The following is a 13,203-nucleotide window of genomic DNA, read 5'->3' as shown; positions in this document are numbered from 1 at the left end:
TTTTCTCAGTGACTAGTAAAATGATTGAGCATGACCATGAGGGTGCATGAAACTGACTAATGCATCATAATGCTCATCAGAAGTTTCACAAATGTTCCCTATCCACCACTTGTCATAAATACAACCAATGTACTGCCCTGGTGCAAGGTTTGCAATTTTTGTTGTATAAGGCAAATTCACTTGGGTACTTATTGTGAGAGCCATTTAAACATGCCTCATAATATTAAACACTGCGTTAGCCTAAAGTTTCCTCAGAAGGGAGAAAACAGGTATTAATGTTAGGTCACTTTCAGCTTACGCAATACTTAAAATTATGGACAAAGAGGTATGTTTAAATGGCTCTGAGTATAAGGCAATGAGAGCTTAAATCTTGTAATTAAGCACAGCTATACAACTTTTAGTGCTAATTTTAAAAATATTTATTTGGACTAATAAAGACAAATTTTTTGTTAAATTAAGATGAAAGTTATAAAAAAAATCAGTCACGACTACTTTAATGAGATTTAGTTTAAATTGTTAATTTGCAATTAAATTTTCATGTGTTGCGTTGGTCCATGGTGGCTTTGCCACTACCACTTCCTAAAGAAATGGTAACCCCATCGCCTAGGGGCCACGCCCGATAGCCATGCAACAACAGCCACGGGTGGGTCTCTTTCCTAGGATCCCAAGCCTGAAATTTAGGTTCTTTACCACAGGCTCCCAAGCCTGGTCAAATGGGTTTCTTTACCACAGGATCCCAGGCCTACTGAAATTGGGATTCTTTACCACAGGATCCCAAGCCTGCTGAATTTGGTTTTCTTTACCATAGGATCCCAAGCCTGCTGAATTAAGGCCCTATGCCACAGGATCCCAAGCCTCCTGAAATTGGGTTTCTTTACCAAAGGATCCCAAGCCTGAAATTGGGTTTCTTTACCAAAGGATCCCAAGCCTCTTTAAATTGGGTTTCTTTACCCCAGGTTCCCAAGCCTGCTAAATTAAGGCTCTTTACCACTGGATCCCAAGCATGCTGAAATTGGGTTTCTTTACAAAAGGATCCTAAGCCTGAAATTGGGTTTCTTTACCAAAGGATCCCAAGCCTCTTAAAATTGGGTTTCTTTACACCAGGATCCCAAGCCTGCTGAATTAAGGCTCTTTACCCCAGGATCCCAAGCCTGCTGAATTAAGGTTCTTTACCCCAGGATCCCAAGCCTGCTGAAATAAGGCTCTTTACCACAGGATCCCAAGCCTGCTGAATTAAGGCTCTTTACCACAGGATCCCAAGCCTGCTGAATTAAGGCTCTTTACCACAGGATCCAAAGCCTGCTGAATTTGGGCTCTTTACCACAGGATCCCAAGCCTGCTGAATTAAGGCTCTTTACCACAGGATCCCAAGCCTGCTGAATTAAGGCTCTTTACCACAGGATCCCAAGCCTGCTGAATTAAGGCTCTTTACCACAGGATCCCAAGCCTGCTGAATTAAGGCTCTTTACCACAGGATCCCAAGCCTGCTCAATTAAGGCTCTTTACCACAGGATCCCAAGCCTGCTGAATTAAGGCTCATTACCACAGGATCCAAAGCCTGCTGAATTTAGGCTCTTTACCACAGGATCCCAAGCCTGCTGAATTAAGGCTCTTTACCACAGGATCCCAAGCCTGCTGAATTAAGACTCTTTACCACAGGATCCCAAGCCTGCTGAATTAAGGCTCTTTACCACAGGATCCCAAGCCTGCTCAATTAAGGCACTTTACCACAGGATCCCAAGCCTGCTCAATTAAGGCTCTTTACCATAGGCTCCCAAGCCTGCTCAAATGGGTTTCTTTACCACAGGATCCCAGGCCTACTGAAATTGGGTTTCTGTACCACAGGATCCCAAGCCCACTGAAGTTGGGTATCTTTACCGCAGGATCCCAAGCCTGCTGAATTTGGGTTTCTTTACCAAAGGATTCCAAGCCTGAAATTGGGTTTCTTTACCAAAGGATCCCAAGCCTCTTTAAATTGGGTTTCTTTACCCCAGGTTCCCAAGCCTGCTGAATTAAGGCTCTTTACCACTGGATCCCAAGAATGCTGAAATTGGGGTTCTTTACCAAAGGATCCTAAGCCTGAAATTGGGTTTCTTTACCAAAGGATCCCAAGCCTCTTAAAATTGGGTTTCTTTACCAAAGGATCCCAAGCCTGCTGAATTAAGGTTCTTTACCCCAGGATCCCAAGCCTGCAGAATTAAGGTTCTTTACCCCAGGATCCCAAGCCTGCTGAAATAAGGCCCTTTACCACAGGATCGCAAGCCTGCTGAATTAAGGCTCTTTACCACAGGATCCCAAGCCTGCTGAATTAAGGCTCTTTACCACAGGATCCCAAGCCTGCTGAATTAAGGCTCTTTACCACAGGATCCCAAGCCTGCTGATTTAAGGCTCTTTACCACAGGATCCCAAGCCTGCTGAATTAAGGCTCTTTACCACAGGATCCCAAGCCTGCTGAATTAAGGCTCTTTACCACAGGATCCCAAGCCTGCTGTATTAAGGCTCTTTACCACATGATCCCAAGCCTGCTCAATTTAGGCTCTTTACCACAGGATCCCAAGCCTGCTCAATTAAGGCTCTTTACCACAGGATCCCAAGCCTGCTGAAGTTAGGTTTCTTTACAACAGGATCCCAAGCCTACTTAAGTTAGGTTTCTTTACCACAGGTTCACAAGCCTGCTAAAATTGTGTTTCTTTACCATAGGATCCCAAGCCTGCTGAATTTAGGCTCTATACCACAGGATCCCAAGCCTCCTGAAATTGGGTCTCTTTACCACAGGATCCCAAGCCTGCTGAATTAAGGCTCTTTACAACAAGATCCCAAGCCTGCTGAAATTGGGTCTCTTTACCAAAGGATCCCAACCCTGAAATTGGGTTGCTTTACCAAAGTATCCCAAACCTGCTAAAATTGGGTTTCTTTACCACAGGATCCAAAGCCTGCAGGAATTGTGTTTCTTTACCATAGGATCCCAAGCCTGCTGAATGAAGGCTCTTTACCAAAGGATCCCAAGCTTGCTAGAATTGGGTTTCTTTGCCACAGGATCCCAAGCCTGCAGAAATTGGGTTTCTTTACCACAGGATCCCAAGCCTGCTGAATTTAGGCTCTTTACCAATGGATCCCAAGCCTGCTGAAATTGGGTTTCTTAACCACAGGATCCCAAGCCTGCTGAATTAAGGCTCTTTACAACAAGATTCCAAGCCTGCTAGAATTGGGTTTCTTTGCCACAGGATCCCAATCCTGCTGAATTTGGGTTTCTTTACCAGAGGATCCCAAGCCTGCTGAATTTAGGCTCTTTACCACAGGATGCCAAGCCTGTTGAAATAGGGTTTCTTTACCAAAGGATCCCAAGCCTGTAAAAATTGGGTTTCTTTGCCACAGGATCCCATGCCTGCTGAATTAAGGCTCTTTACCACAGGATCCCAAGCCTGCTGAATTAAGGATCTTTACCACAGGATCCCAAGCCTGCTGAATTACGGCTCTTTACCACAGGATCAAAAGCCTGCTGAATTAAGGCTCTTTACCACAGATTCCCAAGCCTGCTGAATTAAGACTCTTTACCACAGGATCCCAAGCCTGCTGAATTAAGGCTCTTTACCACAGGATCCCAAGCCTGCTCAATTAAGGCTCTTAACCACAGGATCCCAAGCCTGCTCAATTAAGGCTCTTTACCACAGGATCCCAAACCTGCTGAAGTTAGGTTTCTTTACCACAGGATCCAAAGCCTGCAGAAATTGGGTTTCTTTACCATAGGATCCCAAGCCTGCTGAATGAAGGGTCTTTACGAAAGGATCCCAAGCCTGCTGAAATTGGGTTTCTTTACCACAGGATCCCAAGCCTGCTGAATTAAGGCACTTTACAACAAGATTCCAAGCCTGTTGAAATTGGGTTTCTTTACCAAAGGTTCCCAAGCCTGAAATTGGGTTTCTTTACCAAAGGATCCCAAACCTGCTATAATTGGGTTTCTTTGCCACAGGATCCCAAGCATGCAGAAATTGGGTTTCTTTACCACAGGATCCCAAGCCTACTTAAGTTAGGTTTCTTTACCACAGGATCCCAAGCCTGCTAAAATTGTGTTTCTTTACTATAGGATCCCAAGCCTGCAGAATTTAGGCTCTATACCACAGGATCCCACGCCTCCAGAAATTGGGTTTCTTTACCACAGGATCCCAAGCCTGCTGAATTAAGGCTCTTTACAACAAGATCCCAAGCCTGCTGAAATTGGGTTTCTTTACCAAAGGATCCCAACCCTGAAATTGGGTTGCTTTACCAAAGTATCCCAAGCATGCTAAAATTGGGTTTCTTTGCCACAGGATCCAAAGCCTGCAGAAATTGGGTTTCTTTACCATAGGATCCCAAGCCTGCTGAATGAAGGCTCTTTACCAAAGGATCCCAAGCCTGCTAGAATTGGGTTTCTTTGCCACAGGATCCCAAGCCTGCTGAAATTGGGTTTCTTTACCATAGGATCCCAAGCCTGCTGAATTTAGGCTCTTTACCAAAGGATCCCAAGCCTCCTAGAATTGGGTTTCTTTGCCACAGGATCCCAAGCCTGCAGAAATTGGGTTTCTTTACCACAGGATCCCAAGCCTGCTGAATTTAGGCTCTTTACCACAGGATCCCAAGCCTGCTGAAATTGGGTTTCTTTACCACAGGATCCCAAGCCTGCTGAATTAAGGCTCTTTATAACAAGATTCCAAGCCTGCTAGAATTGGGTTTCTTTGCCACAGGATCCCAAGCCTGCTGAATTTGGGTTTCTATACCACATGATCCCAAGCCTGCTGAATTTAGGATCTTTACCACAGGATGCCAAGCCTGCTGAAATTGGGTTTCTTTACCAAAGGAACCCAAGCCTGTAAAAATTGGGTTTCTTTGCCACAGGATCCCAAGCCTGCTGAATTAAGGCTCTTTACCACAGGATCCCAAGCCTGCTGAATTAAGGATCTTTACCACAGGATCCCAAGCCTGCTGAATTAAGGCTCTTTACCACAGGATCCCAAGCCTGCTGAATCAAGGCTCTTTACCACAGGATCCCAAGCCTGCTGAATTAATGCTCTTTACCACAGGATCCCAAGCCTGCTCAATTAAGACTCTTTACCACAGGATCCCAAGCCTGCTGAATTAAGGCGCTTTACAACAAGATTCCAAGCCTGTTGAAATTGGGTTTCTTTACCAAAGGTTCTCAAGCTTGAAATTGGGTTTCTTTACCAAAGGATCCCAAGACTGCTGAAATTGTGTTTATTTACCACAAGATTTCACGCCTGATTTTGGGTTTCTTAATGGTTCCCAAGCCAGAGCTATTGCTTGATTAATTCATAGCAGAAGACATTTTTTTATCAATGCTCAATGTTTTTGAGAATAGTCTATATGGTAGTTCCATTTACATTGCTGAAGGTGCAGGAATATTAGCAATAATATGCTCATTTGTAACAATTAGGAATCTTTTCTCAGTGACTAGTAAAGTGATTGAGCATGACCATGAGGGTGCATGAAACTGACTAATGCATCATAATGCTCATCAGAAGTTTCACAAATGTTCCCTATCCACCACTTGTCATAAATACAACCAATGTACTGCCCTGGTGCAAGGTTTGCAATTTTTGTTGTATAAGGCAAATTCACTTGGGTACTTATTGTGAGAGCCATTTAAACATGCCTCATAATATTAAACACTGCGTTAGCCTAAAGTTTCCTCAGAAGGGAGAAAACAGGTATTAAAGTTAGGTCACTTTCAGCTTACGCAATACTTAAAATTATGGACAAAGAGGTATGTTTAAATGGCTCTGAGTATAAGGCAATGAGAGCTTAAATCTTGTAATTAAGCACAGCTATACAACTTTTAGTGCTAATTTTAAAAATATTTATTTGGACTAATAAAGACAAATTTTTTGTTAAATTAAGATGAAAGTTATAAAAAAAATCAGTCCCGACTACTTTAATGAGATTTAGTTTAAATTGTTAATTTGCAATTAAATTTTAATGTGTTGCGTTGGTCCATGGTGGCTTTGCCACTACCACTTCCTAAAGAAATGGTAACCCCATCGCCTAGGAGCCACGCCCGATAGCCATGCAACAACAGCCACGGGTGGGTCTCTTTCCTAGGATCCCAAGCCTGAAATTTAGGTTCTTTACCACAGGCTCCCAAGCCTGGTCAAATGGGTTTCTTTACCACAGGATCCCAGGCCTACTGAAATTGGGTTTCTATACCACAGGATCCCAAGCCCACTGAAGTTGGGTTTCTTTACCACAGGAACCCAAGCCTGCTGAATTTGGTTTTCTTTACCATAGGATCCCAAGCCTGCTGAATTAAGGCCCTATACCACAGGATCCCAAGCCTTCTGAAATTGGGTTTCTTTACCAAAGGATCCCAAGCCTGAAATTGGGATTCTTTACCCCAGGTTCCCAAGCCTGCTGAATTAAGGCTCTTACCACTGGATCCCTAGCATGCTGAAATTGGGTTTCTTTACAAAAGGATCCTAAGCCTGAAATTGGGTTTCTTTACCAAAGGATCCCAAGCCTCTTAAAATTGGGTTTCTTTACACCAGGATCCCAAGCCTGCTGAATTAAGGCTCTTTACCCCAGGATCCCAAGCCTGCTGAAATAAGGCTCTTTACCACAGGATCCCAAGCCTGCTGAATTAAGGCTCTTTACCACAGGATCCCAAGCCTGCTGAATTAAGGCTCTTTACCACAGGATCCAAAGCCTGCTGAATTTGGGCTCTTTACCACAGGATCCCAAGCCTGCTGAATTAAGGCTCTTTACCACAGGATCCCAAGCCTGCTGAATTAAGGCTCTTTACCACAGGATCCCAAGCCTGCTGAATTAAGGCTCTTTACCACAGGATCCCAAGCCTGCTGAATTAAGGCTCTTTACCACAGGATCCCAAGCCTGCTCAATTAAGGCTCTTTACCACAGGATCCCTAGCCTGCTGAATTAAGGCTCATTACCACAGGATCCAAAGCCTGCTGAATTTAGGCTCTTTACCACAGGATCCCAAGCCTGCTGAATTAAGGCTCTTTACCACAGGATCCCAAGCCTGCTGAATTAAGACTCTTTACCACAGGATCCCAAGCCTGCTGAATTAAGGCTCTTTACCACAGGATCCCAAGCCTGCTCAATTAAGGCACTTTACCACAGGATCCCAAGCCTGCTCAATTAAGGCTCTTTACCACAGGCTCCCAAGCCTGCTCAAATGGGTTTCTTTACCACAGGATCCCAGGCCTACTGAAATTGGGTTTCTGTACCACAGGATCCCAAGCCCACTGAAGTTGGGTATCTTTACCGCAGGATCCCAAGCCTGCTGAATTTGGGTTTCTTTACCAAAGGATTCCAAGCCTGAAATTGGGTTTCTTTACCAAAGGATCCCAAGCCTCTTTAAATTGGGTTTCTTTACCCCAGGTTCCCAAGCCTGCTGAATTAAGGCTCTTTACCACTGGATCCCAAGAATGCTGAAATTGGGGTTCTTTACCAAAGGATCCTAAGCCTGAAATTGGGTTTCTTTACCAAAGGATCCCAAGCCTCTTAAAATTGGGTTTCTTTACCAAAGGATCCCAAGCCTGCTGAATTAAGGTTCTTTACCCCAGGATCCCAAGCCTGCAGAATTAAGGTTCTTTACCCCAGGATCCCAAGCCTGCTGAAATAAGGCCCTTTACCACAGGATCGCAAGCCTGCTGAATTAAGGCTCTTTACCACAGGATCCCAAGCCTGCTGAATTAAGGCTCTTTACCACAGGATCCCAAGCCTGCTGAATTAAGGCTCTTTACCACAGGATCCCAAGCCTGCTGATTTAAGGCTCTTTACCACAGGATCCCAAGCCTGCTGAATTAAGGCTCTTTACCACAGGATCCCAAGCCTGCTGAATTAAGGCTCTTTACCACAGGATCCCAAGCCTGCTGTATTAAGGCTCTTTACCACATGATCCCAAGCCTGCTCAATTTAGGCTCTTTACCACAGGATCCCAAGCCTGCTCAATTAAGGCTCTTTACCACAGGATCCCAAGCCTGCTGAAGTTAGGTTTCTTTACAACAGGATCCCAAGCCTACTTAAGTTAGGTTTCTTTACCACAGGTTCACAAGCCTGCTAAAATTGTGTTTCTTTACCATAGGATCCCAAGCCTGCTGAATTTAGGCTCTATACCACAGGATCCCAAGCCTCCTGAAATTGGGTTTCTTTACCACAGGATCCCAAGCCTGCTGAATTAAGGCTCTTTACAACAAGATCCCAAGCCTGCTGAAATTGGGTCTCTTTACCAAAGGATCCCAACCCTGAAATTGGGTTGCTTTACCAAAGTATCCCAAACCTGCTAAAATTGGGTTTCTTTACCACAGGATCCAAAGCCTGCAGGAATTGTGTTTCTTTACCATAGGATCCCAAGCCTGCTGAATGAAGGCTCTTTACCAAAGGATCCCAAGCTTGCTAGAATTGGGTTTCTTTGCCACAGGATCCCAAGCCTGCAGAAATTGGGTTTCTTTACCACAGGATCCCAAGCCTGCTGAATTTAGGCTCTTTACCAATGGATCCCAAGCCTGCTGAAATTGGGTTTCTTAACCACAGGATCCCAAGCCTGCTGAATTAAGGCTCTTTACAACAAGATTCCAAGCCTGCTAGAATTGGGTTTCTTTGCCACAGGATCCCAATCCTGCTGAATTTGGGTTTCTTTACCAGAGGATCCCAAGCCTGCTGAATTTAGGCTCTTTACCACAGGATGCCAAGCCTGCTGAAATTGGGTTTCTTTACCAAAGGAACCCAAGCCTGTAAAAATTGGGTTTCTTTGCCACAGGATCCCAAGCCTGCTGAATTAAGGCTCTTTACCACAGGATCCCAAGCCTGCTGAATTAAGGATCTTTACCACAGGATCCCAAGCCTGCTGAATTACGGCTCTTTACCACAGGATCAAAAGCCTGCTGAATTAAGGCTCTTTACCACAGATTCCCAAGCCTGCTGAATTAAGACTCTTTACCACAGGATCCCAAGCCTGCTGAATTAAGGCTCTTTACCACAGGATCCCAAGCCTGCTCAATTAAGGCTCTTAACCACAGGATCCCAAGCCTGCTCAATTAAGGCTCTTTACCACAGGATCCCAAACCTGCTGAAGTTAGGTTTCTTTACCACAGGATCCAAAGCCTGCAGAAATTGGGTTTCTTTACCATAGGATCCCAAGCCTGCTGAATGAAGGGTCTTTACGAAAGGATCCCAAGCCTGCTGAAATTGGGTTTCTTTACCACAGGATCCCAAGCCTGCTGAATTAAGGCACTTTACAACAAGATTCCAAGCCTGTTGAAATTGGGTTTCTTTACCAAAGGTTCCCAAGCCTGAAATTGGGTTTCTTTACCAAAGGATCCCAAACCTGCTATAATTGGGTTTCTTTGCCACAGGATCCCAAGCATGCAGAAATTGGGTTTCTTTGCCACAGGATCCCAAGCCTGCAGAATTTAGGCTCTATACCACAGGATCCCACGCCTCCAGAAATTGGGTTTCTTTACCACAGGATCCCAAGCCTGCTGAATTAAGGCTCTTTACAACAAGATCCCAAGCCTGCTGAAATTGGGTTTCTTTACCAAAGGATCCCAACCCTGAAATTGGGTTGCTTTACCAAAGTATCCCAAGCATGCTAAAATTGGGTTTCTTTGCCACAGGATCCAAAGCCTGCAGAAATTGGGTTTCTTTACCATAGGATCCCAAGCCTGCTGAATGAAGGCTCTTTACCAAAGGATCCCAAGCCTGCTAGAATTGGGTTTCTTTGCCACAGGATCCCAAGCCTGCTGAAATTGGGTTTCTTTACCATAGGATCCCAAGCCTGCTGAATTTAGGCTCTTTACCAAAGGATCCCAAGCCTGCTAGAATTGGGTTTCTTTGCCACAGGATCCCAAGCCTGCAGAAATTGGGTTTCTTTACCACAGGATCCCAAGCCTGCTGAATTTAGGCTCTTTACCACAGGATCCCAAGCCTGCTGAAATTGGGTTTCTTTACCACAGGATCCCAAGCCTGCTGAATTAAGGCTCTTTATAACAAGATTCCAAGCCTGCTAGAATTGGGTTTCTTTGCCACAGGATCCCAAGCCTGCTGAATTTGGGTTTCTATACCACATGATCCCAAGCCTGCTGAATTTAGGATCTTTACCACAGGATGCCAAGCCTGCTGAAATTGGGTTTCTTTACCAAAGGAACCCAAGCCTGTAAAAATTGGGTTTCTTTGCCACAGGATCCCAAGCCTGCTGAATTAAGGCTCTTTACCACAGGATCCCAAGCCTGCTGAATTAAGGATCTTTACCACAGGATCCCAAGCCTGCTGAATTAAGGCTCTTTACCACAGGATCCCAAGCCTGCTGAATCAAGGCTCTTTACCACAGGATCCCAAGCCTGCTGAATTAATGCTCTTTACCACAGGATCCCAAGCCTGCTCAATTAAGACTCTGTACCACAGGATCCCAAGCCTGCTGAATTAAGGCGCTTTACAACAAGATTCCAAGCCTGTTGAAATTGGGTTTCTTTACCAAAGGTTCCCAAGCCTGAAATTGGGTTTCTTTACCAAAGGATCCCAAGACTGCTGAAATTGTGTTTATTTACCACAAGATTTCACGCCTGATTTTGGGTTTCTTAATGGTTCCCAAGCCAGAGCTATTGCTTGATTAATTCATAGCAGAAGACATTTTTTTATCAATGCTCAATGTTTTTCAGAATAGTCTATATGGTAGTTCCATTTACATTGCTGAAGGTGCAGGAATATTAGCAATAATATGCTCATTTGTAACAATTAGGAATCTTTTCTCAGTGACTAGTAAAGTGATTGAGCATGACCATGAGGGTGCATGAAACTGACTAATGCATCATAATGCTCATCAGAAGTTTCACAAATGTTCCCTATCCACCACTTGTCATAAATACAACCAATGTACTGCCCTGGTGCAAGGTTTGCAATTTTTGTTGTATAAGGCAAATTCACTTGGGTACTTATTGTGAGAGCCATTTAAACATGCCTCATAATATTAAACACTGCGTTAGCCTAAAGTTTCCTCAGAAGGGAGAAAACAGGTATTAAAGTTAGGTCACTTTCAGCTTACGCAATACTTAAAATTATGGACAAAGAGGTATGTTTAAATGGCTCTGAGTATAAGGCAATCAGAGCTTAAATCTTGTAATTAAGCACAGCTATACAACTTTTAGTGCTAATTTTAAAAATATTTATTTGGACTAATAAAGACAAATTTTTTGTTAAATTAAGATGAAAGTTATAAAAAAAATCAGTCCCGACTACTTTAATGAGATTTAGTTTAAATTGTTAATTTGCAATTAAATTTTAATGTGTTGCGTTGGTCCATGGTGGCTTTGCCACTACCACTTCCTAAAGAAATGGTAACCCCATCGCCTAGGGGCCACGCCCGATAGCCATGCAACAACAGCCACGGGTGGGTCTCTTTCCTAGGATCCCAAGCCTGAAATTTAGGTTCTTTACCACAGGCTCCCAAGCCTGGTCAAATGGGTTTCTTTACCACAGGATCCCAGGCCTACTGAAATTGGGTTTCTATACCACAGGATCCCAAGCCCACTGAAGTTGGGTTTCTTTACCACAGGAACCCAAGCCTGCTGAATTTGGTTTTCTTTACCATAGGATCCCAAGCCTGCTGAATTAAGGCCCTATACCACAGGATCCCAAGCCTTCTGAAATTGGGTTTCTTTACCAAAGGATCCCAAGCCTGAAATTGGGATTCTTTACCCCAGGTTCCCAAGCCTGCTGAATTAAGGCTCTTTACCACTGGATCCCTAGCATGCTGAAATTGGGTTTCTTTACAAAAGGATCCTAAGCCTGAAATTGGGTTTCTTTACCAAAGGATCCCAAGCCTCTTAAAATTGGGTTTCTTTACACCAGGATCCCAAGCCTGCTGAATTAAGGCTCTTTACCCCAGGATCCCAAGCCTGCTGAAATAAGGCTCTTTACCACAGGATCCCAAGCCTGCTGAATTAAGGCTCTTTACCACAGGATCCCAAGCCTGCTGAATTAAGGCTCTTTACCACAGGATCCAAAGCCTGCTGAATTTGGGCTCTTTACCACAGGATCCCAAGCCTGCTGAATTAAGGCTCTTTACCACAGGATCCCAAGCCTGCTGAATTAAGGCTCTTTACCACAGGATCCCAAGCCTGCTGAATTAAGGCTCTTTACCACAGGATCCCAAGCCTGCTGAATTAAGGCTCTTTACCACAGGATCCCAAGCCTGCTCAATTAAGGCTCTTTACCACAGGATCCCTAGCCTGCTGAATTAAGGCTCATTACCACAGGATCCAAAGCCTGCTGAATTTAGGCTCTTTACCACAGGATCCCAAGCCTCCTGAAATTGGGTTTCTTTACCACAGGATCCCAAGCCTGCTGAATTAAGGCTCTTTACAACAAGATCCCAAGCCTGCTGAAATTGGGTCTCTTTACCAAAGGATCCCAACCCTGAAATTGGGTTGCTTTACCAAAGTATCCCAAACCTGCTAAAATTGGGTTTCTTTACCACAGGATCCAAAGCCTGCAGGAATTGTGTTTCTTTACCATAGGATCCCAAGCCTGCTGAATGAAGGCTCTTTACCAAAGGATCCCAAGCTTGCTAGAATTGGGTTTCTTTGCCACAGGATCCCAAGCCTGCAGAAATTGGGTTTCTTTACCACAGGATCCCAAGCCTGCTGAATTTAGGCTCTTTACCAATGGATCCCAAGCCTGCTGAAATTGGGTTTCTTAACCACAGGATCCCAAGCCTGCTGAATTAAGGCTCTTTACAACAAGATTCCAAGCCTGCTAGAATTGGGTTTCTTTGCCACAGGATCCCAATCCTGCTGAATTTGGGTTTCTTTACCAGAGGATCCCAAGCCTGCTGAATTTAGGCTCTTTACCACAGGATGCCAAGCCTGCTGAAATTGGGTTTCTTTACCAAAGGAACCCAAGCCTGTAAAAATTGGGTTTCTTTGCCACAGGATCCCAAGCCTGCTGAATTAAGGCTCTTTACCACAGGATCCCAAGCCTGCTGAATTAAGGATCTTTACCACAGGATCCCAAGCCTGCTGAATTACGGCTCTTTACCACAGGATCAAAAGCCTGCTGAATTAAGGCTCTTTACCACAGATTCCCAAGCCTGCTGAATTAAGACTCTTTACCACAGGATCCCAAGCCTGCTGAATTAAGGCTCTTTACCACAGGATCCCAAGCCTGCTCAATTAAGGCTCTTAACCACAGGATCCC

This window comes from Taudactylus pleione, unplaced genomic scaffold (assembly GCF_031769625.1).
Source record: "Taudactylus pleione unplaced genomic scaffold, aTauple2 ptg000092l, whole genome shotgun sequence".
Lineage (NCBI taxonomy): Eukaryota > Metazoa > Chordata > Amphibia > Anura > Myobatrachidae > Taudactylus > Taudactylus pleione.
Note: the sequence above shows the minus strand (reverse complement) of the source record.